At 37.5% G+C, this 14,769-nt stretch overlaps 1 pseudogene; it reads left to right on the top strand.

Moving 5' to 3' along the window:
• Positions 1-11,609: 11,609 nt before the first annotated feature.
• On the top strand, positions 11,610-12,341 carry LOC145807053 (secreted RxLR effector protein 161 pseudogene; annotated as a pseudogene).
• Positions 12,342-14,769: the final 2,428 nt, after the last annotated feature.

Raw genomic sequence — 14,769 nt, 5'->3', positions numbered from 1 at the left:
CGTACATGCAAGCGGACACTCCAAAATATGTTCACAAATGTGAGAAGTGCCAGAAGTTCGCCAACCAAATTCACCAGCCGGCCAGAGAACTTCTTCCCCTCACAAGCCCTTAGCCTTTTGTGATGTGGGGACTGGACATAGTGGGACCACTCCCAACGGCACCAGACAACCAAAAGTTCTTCATCGCGGCTACAGACTACTTCACTAAATGGGTTGAAGCTGAGCCCTTAGCAACTATCAAGGAGAAAGACGTTAAACGGTTTATCTGGCAGAATGTGGTAACGCGGTTTGGCGTCCCTAAAATTCTGATTTCTGACAATGGCACCCAATTTGACGGGCTCTTATTCAGAGAATTTTGTGAAGAATTGAAGATCGAATTCTACAACTCTACCCCAATTTACCCGCAGTCCAACGGCCAAGCTGAAGCATCAAACAAGACCATTCTTGATGGGTAGAAGAAAAGACTTGAGAAAGCCAAAGGAAAATGGGCTGAGGAACTCCCAAATGTCATTTGGGCATACCGGACGACCCCGCGACGATCTACCGGGGAAACTCCTTTTGTCCTGGCATACGGCATGGAAGCGGTCATCCCGTTGGAAATCGGCATGCCCACCATCCGTAGTGAAAATTTTGAGCCAGAGCTGAACTCCGAAGCAGTAGCCCTGGAATTGGACCTTGCTGAAGAGCGCTGAGAAAAAGCTTTGATTCACGTGGCTGCGTACCAACACGAATTGTCCAGGAAATACAACAAAACTGTGCACCCCAGATCGTTTAAAGTAGGCGACTGGGTTTTAAGAAAGGTCATGGGCAACACCCTGGTGCCAGGCGAAGACAAGCTAGGGGCAAACTGGGAAGGACCCTACAAGATAACCGGTCTGGCGGGCAAGGGGGCATACCACTTGGAAGATTTGGATGGCAAAGGCATACCTCGACCATGGAATGCAACTAACCTCAAACTATACTATTTTTAAGTTTTTCATAGTTTTTATGTTATTCTTTTGAGCAAGGATTTGTTTGCCTTACGCTTCAGAATGTAACTCTTTTTGTTAATATAATAGAAGTGACTTGTCTTTGTTGGAGCATTCTGTTGTTTTCGACGCTTATTTTGAGATTTCAACCGAGATGTCTTACTTCGGTTGAATGAGTTGATGATTTACTAAACTGTGAGATTTCAACCGAGATGTCTTACTTCGGTTGAATGAGTTGATGATTTACTCAACTCTGAGATTTCGACTGAGATGTTTTACTCCGGTTGAATGAGTTGAGGATTTACTCAACCCTGAGATTTCAACCGAGATGTCGTACTCCGGTTGAATGAGTTAATGATTTACTCAACTCTGAGATTTCGACTGAGATGTTTTACTCCGGCTGAATGAGTTGAGGATTTACTCAACTCTGAGATTTCAACCAAGATTTCTTACTCCGGTTGAATGAGTTGATGATTTACTTAACCCTTTGAAATTGTAACTGAGATGTTTTACTTCGGTTGAATGAGTTGATGATTTACTCAACTCTGAGATTTCAACCGAGATGTTTTACTCCGGTTGAATGAGTTGATGATTTACTTAACTCTGAGATTTCAACCGAAATGTCTTACTCCGGTTGAATGAGTTGATGATTTACTCAACTCTGAGATTTCAACTGAGATGTTTTACTCCGGTTGAATGAGTTGATGATTTACTCAACTCTGTGATTTCAACCGAGATGTTTTACTCCGGTTGAATGAGTTGATGATTTACTCAACTCTTTGGAATTGTAACAGAGATATTTTATTCCGGTTAAATGAGTTGATGATTTACTCAACTCTTTGGTTTCAGTTGAGATGGTTTATCTCGGCTAGATGAGTTGGTGATTTGCTTAGCCGAGGTGGTTTATGCCGGCTAAAGTTGTTTAGCTTAAACACAATGCAAACACTAAGAGAAATCAAAACATTTTATTGATGTGAAATAGAATTACATACGGTGGGACTGGCAGTCCGGTTACATTCTTAAAAACAAAAGAAGGAAGACAGAAAACTACACTAAGAGAGAAAGGTTTGTGAACTCATCCCTGGTAGTAGTCCCCTCCAGGTTGACCGTAGCAGTGGTTTCTTGGACGCCGGCCTCGCCCTTGCCGGTCTGCTTTGGGCGGTTATTTCCCTCGGCGTTTTCCTCGTCATCCTCCGCGTCTTCCTCCTCGGCCTCGGCCTGCAGTGCGCTGAAGATATCGTTGGCGTATGGCACCAAGTACGTCGGCAGGAAGGCGGTTGGGGGAGAGACAAACACGTTGGTTACAGATCCTTGGCCGAGCTGTTCGCAAGAAGCCTTCCAGCCAGCCTTGAAGAAAATGTCTTGGGTGGCATGGACTTGCTTTGTGTAGTTTTCCTCGGCCTCCTTGAAATTGGCGTTGTTGGCGTCCTCCAACTCCTTTTTCCTTGACTGGTTCAATGCTTCTAGTTCGGCCCGGAGAGCGTCACTTTCTTGTTCGGCGGCTCCAAGCTGGCCGAGAAATCTGGAGTTGTCAGAGTTTGAGATCTCCAAAGAAGCCTTTGATCGCCCCAGCTCGGTCTGAAGATACTCAACTTGACTGGCAGCGTCGGTTGCCTTCTGCCGAAGTCTGTGAATGCGCTCTATGACCAAGTGCTGTTTCTGGATGACTTGCAAGAAGAAAGTTTGATTAGAAAGGAAACCGAGCTAACACTTGGGAATATTTGAGTAAAAAGTTAGAGATTCTTACCCGGGTCATAGACATGACCGAGGATTTCACTAACCGGGTGTCCGGCACGTGGTCGCTGCCAACCACATCGCTCGGCAGAAGCAAGGCTTTGGTTAGGTCAAGGGCGAGTAGATACTCTTTGTCACCTTTGACCGAGGCAGTCGCCGGGATCTCCTTACCCCGTTGCTTGAGTTGTGGCTTCTATGAAGGTGTTGGGTCAGTTGTCACTGCTGGTTGTTCGGTGTTCAACTCCGTAACTAGCTTGGCAGAGGGGTCGGCGGTACGTGGCCTTTTTCCAGCCCGGCGGCTTTCTTTGCTTGCCTGCCCGGCGACAGGAGACGCCAGTGCAACCATGGTCCCGCTTGATTGACCGGCAGCGGCTGTGCGGGATGGGTTGCTCGGTAGCTCGGTGGAGGTAGCAGTGAGGAGGTTCTTGATGCGGCTTCTTTTGGCCATCTCTTCTGCCTTGGTCAATCGGATAAGTGGCACGTTCGGCAATGTGGGATCGGGAGGTGGAGATGGTGCATGGAGGAAGTCTGTAACCTTACTCCGGCGTGGAGCTGAGTACCTGTAGGTCGACACGTAACCGAGGAGTTCGTGACAATCTCGGTTGCGGTAGCGAAGCACAGTTCTGATAGTTGCTTCGTTGGGATAATGGTAATTGGCTTGCAAAGCTTCGATTGCTGCAAAAGAAGAAAAGATGTTTACTACGGAATTTAGAAATGAAGAAATTTGACCTAGCAATTAGCACGGCTTACATGTTTCACCGAAGTTTTTTCTTATATACTAGCCTGGCACGTTGGCCGTTTCATAATTACCGGACACTCAGAAAAAGTCGTCGTCGTGCATGTCTTTGTCTGGGGTGCCAATCACTATCTTCTCCTTGCCCAGTCTGATCTTTAAATAATAAGCAAGGCCGTCGCCCGTATGCCCGAGGGTATACTAGCGAAGTATTTCGGCTAATCCTAGGTTGGTTCCTAGTCGGTTGTTCAGTTCGTGGATCCCGTTAATTATCCTGTAAGTGTTGGTTGAGACTTGGGTTGGTGCTAGCCTGATGCGCTGCAAGAACTCGCACAAAAGGGGGTTAATCGGGAAGCGAAGGCCACCTTCTATTATGGAGAGCACGGTGAAAGGACACTGGTCTAATCTGCCCTAGGGGGTTGTTTCCTCGGCACCGAGCTCGAGATGTACATCGGTTGGGATACCGTATTCTTCCCGGAATGCGGCTAATGCGACCGGCGTGTCGACCAGGAAGCGGTAACGCCCCATATGTAGGCTGGTTTTGGCGCGGCTGAGGTGGTTTGGCCCAAACTCTGGTTTGGTGGCTGCTTGGTCTTTGAGAGCCTCGGTGTTGGTGCGTTGTCCTCTTGGACTCTGTAGGAAAATGAGAGTTAAGTGTAAGTGGGAACGCGATCGTGCAAAACGAGCTTGACTTTAGCTTGGTCAGATGGAGTGCCAGACCAACTCGGTCACGAAGGTAAATCCAGAAGCTCGACCGTTCAAGTGGACCAGATATTAGCCCGGTCGAGCGGTCAAGCCCTCTGCCTACCTCGGTTCCTACAGAGTTTTTGCAAACTCACAATTTGCTCGATTTGGATGTTTTTTGGGATCAAAAGAAGACCTAGAGCCCAGTTCGCTCCAGATCTTCATGTGTTCATCATTTAGGCTGAAGAACAATGAAGGGAACAGGGATAGAGGTGGGTTTTGGGGAGCTATATCCTAAAATCTATGGTTTTGGTGACTTAAAACGTGAAATACCAAAGAGAAAAGCTATAAAGAGATTCGAAGAGCTTACCAGCATAGAGGCAAGAGCTGGTTCCTCGAACACGAACGCAGAGGAGGGAAAGAATGGAGCTTGATGAGGGCACTACAGCTTCAGGTCATCTGGAACGGAAGAGAGTCAGTAAGGAGGAAATGAAAGGGGGGAGAGACGTATATGTAAGAGAAAAAGGCCGCCAAAATTCGAATTTGAAAGGACGTCTGGGTTGGCTGCTCGAGGCCAATAAATGCACGACGTGTGTTCATAATAGCGGCGGCGTTAGTACTGAAGAGATAAGATGGCAAGTTGAGGCATCAACCGAGCAAGCCTAGAAACCAGGCATGGAAATTAGCGCGGTTACTGTCTTGCAAACTGAGGACCGAGGAAGAGTCTACCCCGGACGGATCATGTAATCCCAGTCATGCTTGCGCGGACGAAATTAAGGGACAATTGAGAGGGAGATTTATAATCTGGCTTTGGACCATGGAAGAGGTCAAACAGGTCAGGGCCGAGCATGTTTAGGTTGAGATCACTTGGGCCTGATTTGGAGTGGGATTTTCTCGGTCAAGGCCCAGCCCCTATCTAGGCCGAGCTAACTGGGGCTTCCCTGGAGATAATCTTGCTCGGTCGAGGCCCAGGGCTGAGGTCCGCGGCCATGTGATTGACCGAGCTCCCCCGGACTTGGACTTGTTGGGCCGAGATGAGCATCTGCTACACAGGTTTTGGGGGAGCTCGGTTAGCTCGGTGGTAAAGTCTTCTGTTCACCGGCTCGGTTTATCTTAAACTCGGTTATGCCGAAATGCTACCGAGCTCGGCTGTTATGGAGCTCGGCGAGTGGAGCACTCGGGCACGTTACGCAGCACGGACGTGGAAGGCCGAGGTGATTCCACCGATCTGCCGAGGTCCCGTTAATGTTGTCTGGAGGTTTGGTTAGGTGGTGATTGCAGGATTTGTGCTGACAGATGGGAGAGCAGCTCCACGTGTTAAGAGACTAATGGGAGCAGATATAAGCGCAGAAAGTATATAAGCTTGACGACGCCCCCCATGCTGGGGATGGAACATCATTTGGTGAGAACAACCTAAACACAAAACTCTCTCCTCTCTCTCTATATCCCTGAGTGTGTGCTAACTTGACCGTCGGAGTGGTTTTCCGGCCACACGCCGCCAAGTAGCTCACCGTCGTTGTGTTCGCAGGTCGATCGAACAGACAACGAGCTTGGACGAAAGGAGTACGGGCATTACCGAATATTTGCTCCCCGTACATATAGTATAGATATATATATATATATATATAGATATAGATATTTATATTTGATTTAGATATTTTTTTAATATACAAATTATTTTTTTTAGATTTTTTATAAAAAATAATTTAACAATTCTGTCACTAACCATAGTGTACAAGAGAAGTTGAAAAGGATGCTGCAGTAACTATGAGAGAAGTTAAAAAGGTTTGTGGGTTGGGAGAAGTCAACAAATGCTGAGGTTATTTATTTTTTAAAATCAAAAAATTAGAAAATTAGGATTGGAATATTGGAACTCCCACAAAGTTTGTGGGTTAAAAACTCTATTTTCCTTATATAATACTAGCATATCACCCGTGCTATGCACGAATTATATTTACAATTATCTATATATGTGAATTGTGATTTTTAAATGTTTTTTTTTTCAATGTCTTCTTTTTTTCTTTTTTTATATTATATTAAAGTTTAATATTTTGATAATAATCATATGTGTTGGACTTTTCAAGAAATTAAATATCTTTTTTATTATTATATTATATTAAAGTTTAATATTTTAATAATAATCATATGTGTTGGACTTTTCAAGAAATTTTTTTTATGCTTGTTCTTAATGCATTAAAGTGTTATTATGAAGGATAATAATCATATGTGTTGGGACTTTTCAAGGAATTCATATGTGTTGAATTTCAAAGAATTTTTTTTATGCTTGTTCTTAATGCATTAAAGTGTTATTATGAGGGTAAGACTTGTGAGTTGAGAGAAGTTAATAAATGCTAAGATTTTTTTTTCTTTAAATCAAAAAATCAGGAAATTTAGATTGGGAGATTGGAGCTCCCACAAGGTTTGGGGTTAAAAACTCCCTTTTACTTAATATATAGTATAGATATAGATATAGATATATAGATAGATAGATATAGATAGATAGATAGATGGTTGAGATCCAGAGGAGATTGTAGGTCTCTAAAAAATGGGTCTAAGCATTTTTCTTTTACTTGAAATTTTTTTAAAAAATTAAAATTCAAAATAGCATATAATTTTTTCTTTCTTTTTGTAAAAAATGAAAAGTTATTATTAAATATTTTAATTTTTTTACTTTATATTTTAAGTTAAAAAAAATTGGATTAATTACCTAAAAGTCCTATCTACATATTTGGTAGTAGCTTAGGTCCTATCTAAAAGTTTTTGAACCAATAAATCCTATTTATAAATAAGAAGACATTTTTACCCTTCAACCCAAACAATTATATATATATATATATATAACAACATTGATATTATTTACTAAAAACAAAATCAAATCAATTATGGGAAGTGGATGAAGATACAATTTCGAAGGATCTCAAAGGATTTCTTGGTTATGCCTACGTTACTCGCGCCGGCGGCGCCATCATTGAAGTTCACCTTCCATTTCCTGTTCATTCTGACGAAGAAATCATCAAGGTTGATTTCATGTTCAAGAACGCATTACTTTTTCCACTAATGGAACATCAAATCCTTTTAGTTTGCTTCCTCTCTAATTGAAAACAAGAACGGACTACTTGTTTGCTTCCTCTCTCTGTACCTTCTAGTTTTGTTTTCTTGAATCACCCTATTACAGCCCACAAAATCTCCCTCACGAGATGCTTCAGTTTCTCTTTTCCTAACTCTCTCTTGCTCTCTCTCTCTCTCTCTCTCTCTCTAACAACATTGTCTCTTGAATTGATCAAAATCATTGGCTTGCTCTCTCTAGCTTTCTCTCTCATCTTCTCTTGTTTTCAATTTGAACATTTTCAGTTTATAATATTATTATTTTTAATTATGAAAAAAATTGAAAAATTTCTTAAAACTGACAATATTTCCAGAAAAAAATTGAGAAATTTATTAGTTTTGATAATTATAAACTGAAATTATTCTCTGTTTTGAAATTGAGAACATTCTCAGTTTATAATATTCTTAATTTTAATCATGAAAAAAATTGAGAAATGTCTCAAAAATATCTAGTAAAATTGAGAAATTTTTTTAATTTTTTTCAGTGTTAAAACTGAGAATATTATCATTTTTTCCAATTTTAAACTGATAATATTTTCAATTTTAAAATTATAAAACTAAACACACTGATGATTAAAATAAATCAACTGACTTTTTTTTTTTCTTCAAAATAAGCCTTTATCAAATTTTGAGGCCACATATATCTCCAGCTTAGATCAACCGAAATTAATAAACCCAAACCTCAAACTGCAACCCAAAAAACATCACCAAACAACTTCATCACTTGGCAACTTCAACAATGGCTCTCGACGCCCTTTGCTTCTCTCTCCTCACCCCCTCCTTGGTCTCACTACCGCTCTCCGCTATGATGACGTTTCCGCCTTGCAAGAGACAAATGATTGTGAGCTCGCCGCAAGTGAGCTTGATGCTCTATGCTTTGTCTATGAGATGGACGAGAGAGAGAGAGAGAGAGAGAATGTTTGGTTGTTGGTGTTGTGGGGAGTGGGTGTAGAAGTAAGAAAGAGAGAATGAAGACATCAATTGTTTGGTAGATAGAGGAGGTCTTGGAAGGATAAATTGATCTATTAAAAATTAATGGGACTTGGAGGAGCAAATAATTTTATCTAGGACTTAATGGATTATAAGTTCACAAAATGGGACTTGTATGTTAATGTCTCAAAAAATTTAAAAGTCACTGCAAAAGTCTAATGGAAATTTCTTATTATATTCCTAACAAAAATGTTAGAAACCTCAAATTTTTATCAAATTTTTTACTAAATACTTACATAAACTTCTAGACTAATATAAATGTTTGGTAGAAATTTTAATAAAACATTTAAGAAATTTATCTCTCTAACAAGTCTTTTTTTTTTTGGGGGGGGGTGTGTGGCGATAGTTTTGAACTATTTTATGAATAACAAAAATTTAATTAATAAATTTGTTATGAAAGCATAAATTTGTTGGGTGTCCTGTCACCTCACTTTAAGAAATAAAAAAATAACAATGGTGACAAGTTTAGTGATCATTTTTAGTTATCACCAGACTTTTTTGAAAATTTTATTATGCGTAAATATAAGAAATTTATTGTTCACTCAATTTGTTTTTTAAAATGTTTTTAATTAATGCCATCCGGATTGAACTTTGTTTTGAAAATCCACTTCACACCAATTATTTCTTTTTCTTTCGGTTTCTTCACTAACTCCCAAGTCTTGTTCTTCTCAATCACATGAATTTCATCTTCCATTGCTTTCTTCCATGCTTTATCTTTATTGCCTCTTCAAATTTTCAGGTTCAACAATGTATAAATTGCATCTTGCATACACATCACTAAGACTCCTTATATTTCTTGGAGTTGAACTTGGAGATGAAGAACTTGAACTTGAACTTGAACTTGACCTTGAATTTGGAGAAAATTGTGAACTAGCAATTGGTGACACTCTTTGTGGAGATTCAAGAGTTACAACATCTTCAACTTGTAGATTTTCCGATTCTTCATTGAAAGCAATGCTTTGATCTTGGACTTTCTTTTCCTTCCAATCAAAAGACGCATTCTCATAAAAAAGAACATCTCTACAAATAATCACCTTCTTTTGATCCAAACTGAAGAGTCTATAGCCTTTGGATTTTGAGCTATAACCCACAAAGATGCATTTCTTACTATTTTCATTAAGCTTGTGCCTCACTTTTTTTGGAACATGAGCATAACTAATGCAACCAAACACTTTCAAGTGATTCACTGATGGTTTCCTTCCACTCCAAGCTTCAAATGGAGTTTTGTCCTTAAGAGCTTTTGTAAGACATATATTCATCAAGTAAACTGTTGTATACACGGCCTCACCCCAAAAAGTTTTGGGTAGCCCCTTCTCATGTAGCATAGACTTGGACATCTCCTCTATGGTTCTATTCTTTCTTTCTGCCACACCATTTTGTTGTGGAGTGTACCCAATAGTCAATTGCCTTTCCATTCCAATATCTTTACAAAATTTCATAAACTCATTTGAGTTATATTCTCCGACTCTATCACTTCTCAATACTTTAATCAAACAACCACTTTGTCTTTCAACAAGATTTTGAAATTTCTTGAAGATAGAGAAAACTTCACTCTTTTGTCTCATGAAATACACCCAAGTCATTCTAGTAAAATCATCAACAAAGATAATAAAGTATTTGTTACCTCCATGAGTTAGTGTATCCATAGGTCCGCACACATCAGTATGGACAAGCTCCAATGGTGCTTTAGCTCTCCATGCTTTCTCCTTTGGAAATGACTCCCAGTGATGCGTTCCAAGTGCACAACCTTCACAAATATGTTGCACTTCATGAATGGTTGGCAACCCAAAAATCATATTGCTTTGTTGTAGATGCTTCAAGCTTTGAAAATTCAAGTGCCCAAATCTTCTACGCCAAAGCCATGAATTATCAATCACATCCATCTTCAAAGCCACATTTTTGCTATACCAGAAAATAAGAGGAAAACTTCTGTTCTTCTCCATCTTGATTTTTGCTACAACTTGGTTTTTCCCCCCCTTGTCAAAAATTTTGCAAAAATCATCTTCAAAGTGAACAAGGTATCCATGCTCCATAAGTTGTCCAACACTTAGCAAATTTTGCTCCAAGTCCGGAACTAAGAGAACATCGGAAATGAATCTTGTACCTATCTTGGTTTCTATAGCAATAGTACCTTTTCCTTTTGTTTGGACTAAGGCACCATTCCTCATTTTTACTTGAGAATTGGAGGAAGCATCCATTTTCATAAAAATGCTTTCATCTCCTGTCATGTGATTGCTACATCCGCTATCGAGAAACCATACATCCTTGGTTTGATCTGATGCCTTGTGACAAGCATAGAACATGTGCCCTTCACTTTCTTGCTCATCGAAAAAATTAGCTTGTTGAGTGCTCTTGACTAGGCAATCCTTCTTGACATGCCCAAATTTGTTGCAATTGTAACATTTTGGTTTTCCTCGAATCCAACAATCTTTATCAACATGATTGCGTCGGTTGCAAATTCCACACTTTTGTTGAGTGGACTCTTCATTTTCCTTTATTTGAAAATTAGACCTTCCTCTTCCTCTTGCATTTCTTGCTCTTCCAGTTGCATTTCTTCATCCTCCTCTTCCTCTTCCTTGGGAATTAGAGGTACTAACATTGAGCTTGGATTGAAAGGCACTTTCAATTGACTTTTCAGATTGCCTACTCAACCTTTGCTCAAATGCTTTAATTGAACCCATCAATTCTTCAATACTCAAATCAGCAAGATCTTTAGTTTCTTCAATGACAGCAACAATGGGATTGTATTTCTCCAGCAAACTCATCAAAATTTTCTCAACAACTCTTTGATTAGTAATATTATCCCCATAAATTTTCATTTGGTTTACAAGTTCCATAACTCTAGAAAAATAATCCTTCAACAATTCTATATCCTTCATCTTTAAATTTTCAAAATCTCTTTTCAATGATTGAAGTTTGATGGTTCTTACCTTCAAGTTGCATCTATACTCTTTCTGAAGAATATCCCATGCCTCCTTCGCTTTTGTTGCATTGATAATTCTTGGAAAGATTGCTTCTGGAACTCCTTGTTGAATAAAAGAGAGAGCCTTTGAATCCTTCTTCCTTTGCTCTTTTAATTGGTTCTTTTGGGGATTTGTTAAAGCTCATTCATCTTTAGGTTCCTCAAACCCATTCTCAACAAGATCCCAAAGCTCCGTATGGACAAAAATAGTTCTCATTTTCACATACCAAAAATCAAAAATTTCACCATTAAAGATAGGAGTAGATACATTTTGATTGTTAGGATTCGCCATGGACGTCGATTTGTTCTTCTTCGGGGCTTGTTTTCCCGTATCCGATCTCTACACCTAGCTTGTTCTTAACCAAACCAAAGCTTTGATACCACTTATGTTAGCTTTTGATAAAGCTCTTTTTAGAATGAACTATATTTTAAAATGAAGAATTGCAAAGCAGTTGCTGCTCCCTTGATTGTGAATGAAAAGTTGTCAAAGGAAGATGGAAGCAAAGAAGCTGAAGCATCTTGTTATAGAAGTTTGGTTGAAAGTTTGTTGTACTTAACTGCTACAAGACCGGACATCATGTATGCTACAAGTTTATTGTCTCGGTTCATGCGCAGTCCAAGCCAAATTCATTTTGGGGTTGCAAAAAGAGTGTTGAGATACATTCAAGGTACACTTGATTATGGAATTTTTTATGAGAAATTTGTTTATGCAAAGTTACTTGGATTTTGTGATAGTGATTGGGCTGGATGTGTTGATGATATGAGAAGCACTTTTGGGTATGCATTTTCTCTTGGATTGGGCGTAATTTCATGGTCATCCAAGAAACAACAAACTGTGGCACAATCATCTGCTGAAGTCGAATATATTTCAACATCATTGGCAACTACACAAGCAATTTGGCTAAGAAGAATTTTGGATGATTTTGGTGAGAAGCAAGGTGAAGCTACTCCAATTATGTGTGATAATAAGTCTACTATTGCTATGGCAAAGAATCCCGTCTACCATTCTCGTACCAAACACATTGCTATCAAATATCATTTCATTAGAGAAGTTATGGAAGATGATGAGATTCAAATCAAGTATTGCAAGACTGAAGATCAAGTTGCGGACATCTTCACCAAAGCTCTACCAAGGGATAAGGGGGGGGGAGGAGGGTGGGTGTAGTGATAGTTTTGAACTATTTCATGAATAACAAAAATTTAATTAATAAATTTGTTATGAAAGCATAAATTTGTTGGGTGTCCTGTCACCTCACTTTAAGAAAAAAAAAAAACAATAGTGATCATTTTAGTTATCACCAGACTTTTTTAAAAATTTTATTATGCGTAAATAAAAGAAATTTATTGTTCACTCAATTTGTTTTTTAAAATGTTTTTAATTTGTCCATTCTAAAAAATTATTGAATAAAATCTAATATTATCCATTTTTTTCAAGGGCAAATTACATTAATCGTTTTTATAATTTAGGACTCGTGTTATTTTAATTCTTAACTTTTTAATTGTGACACATTTGATCATGAATTTTGAATTTTATTTTAAATAATAATAATTGAAGATACCATTAGTTAACTTTAAGGACAAAATTATCAATTTGATAAAATATAAACTAATTTGATAAAAATAAATGCCAAAAAAACATTTTTAAATTTTTAAAATTTATTTCTACCAATTAAAGATAAAATTATGTAAAATTGATAAATCTTTTAGACATTTTTTTTTTCAAATTAATTTTCATTATATACTTAGATGATGATCATATAATGAGTAGTTGTTAAGATTTTAATATGTAATCGATAAATTTAATATATGAAATATTGTTAGTTTTGAATTTTTTTATTTAGGCCTGGTTTGGCATCTTCAAAAAAAGTCAAAAAGTCACTATCACATTTAAGTCACATCATCTTATTTAAGGCACATTACCTCTCTATTATATCACTTCAAACTCAACCCATACTCAACCCATATTTCATAAAAAGTCAAAAAGTATACTTATTTAGATCATCCCAAACTACCCCTTAATGGATTGGTTTAATAATGATATCAAAGTTATCGCCATATTTGACTTTTGAAAAAATAAAAACTAATTTAATAAAAATAAAAACAACCACCCACTACATGATGATCATCTACACATATAATAAAAATTAATTTAGCAAAATAAATGCATAAATAAATGTCTAAAAGATTTATCAATTTTATATAATTTTATCTTTAGTGGATAAAAATAATTTTTAAAAATTCAAAAATATTTGTTTGACATTTATTTTTATCAAATTAGTTTACATTTTACCAAATTAATGATTTTGCCCTTGAAATTAAACAATAATATCTTCAATTATCCTTATTTGAAATAAGATTCAAAATTCATGATCAAATATGTCATAATTGAAAAATTAAGAATCAAAATGACATAAGTCCTAAACTATAAGAACCATTAATATAATTCACCATTTTTTTCAATATAATTTGTAATTGCTAGTTTGTTTGTTTGTTATTTTTTCATACTTTGCTTTAAGTTTCTCACACTTAAATTTTTGGAAAATTTACATCTCAAAGGGGACTCCAAAACTATTTACAAAGTAATGAGAAAATTTATAATCTTACTTTTTAGGGTAAATTATAAATATACCTTTTTGATTTGTTTAAAATATAGATTGCTTTATGTGATTTGAAAAATTACAAATACCTCATTGTTAATTTTTTTATTTAACAGAATTAACTAAAAAAATAAAATTTATAATTGCTCTCCTATACAATAATAAAATTACCTAAATTATTAATTGAAACATATTTTTAACATCATTAAAAACTGTTAATTGACTTGATGATTTATTAATAAAAGAGGCAATTTGTTATGAAATTAGAAACCTCAGGAGATGGAAGGTAATTTTCAAAACCACATAAGGCGATTTATATTTTAATCAAACCTCAGGAGGTGTATTTGTAATTTACCTTACTTTTTAATATTTGTAAAGTTTACTTTGAATTAGAAAATATTTTTCCAAACATCAACTGATTTGAAATTATCCTTAAATTTTTTTGTCTTTTTATTATAAAAAGTTAAAAATGAACTGTGTGGGTGATTTTTTGACTACACTGCCCGCTTAGTAATCAGCTAGAGAGCACTGGCAGAATAGATAGCTTCAGCTAACCTGTAACAGAAAGAAAAGGCTTCGGTGGTGGCTCTTCCACCCAGGGGCACTCCGACGATCAAGTCAGTATATCTCTCAAAGATAATCAAGTGCTAAACTCACTGCTCAAAGCATAAATTGCGTACCTTAGACTCATGGGGGTGCCTCTCTCTTATAGTTTACTTAATCATAGTCCCACAAGAAGCCTGACTTCTATGGATTCCAATTCAGTACTTACTTTGGACTCTTCAAGAGATAAAGATAAACTCTCTAAGAGTTTTATCCTTATCTTGGCTAAGTCTCCTCTTTATCCTAGGACTCTGGTCCCTTTTCCATTTATCTCGGATTTCGATATCTTCGGAGATAACCTCGGTCTTGCCGAGATCACCTCGACGTCTCGACCAGGACACATGGCACCTCGGCTGACACGTCGGCGTCACCTTGCCACATGTTGGTACTCAT

The sequence above is a fragment of the Camellia sinensis genome, chromosome 14, assembly GCF_055761805.1.
Source record: "Camellia sinensis isolate YWXY chromosome 14, ASM5576180v1, whole genome shotgun sequence".
NCBI classification, from domain to species: Eukaryota; Viridiplantae; Streptophyta; class Magnoliopsida; order Ericales; family Theaceae; genus Camellia; species Camellia sinensis.
This window is presented reverse-complemented; position numbering and strand designations above follow the sequence as displayed.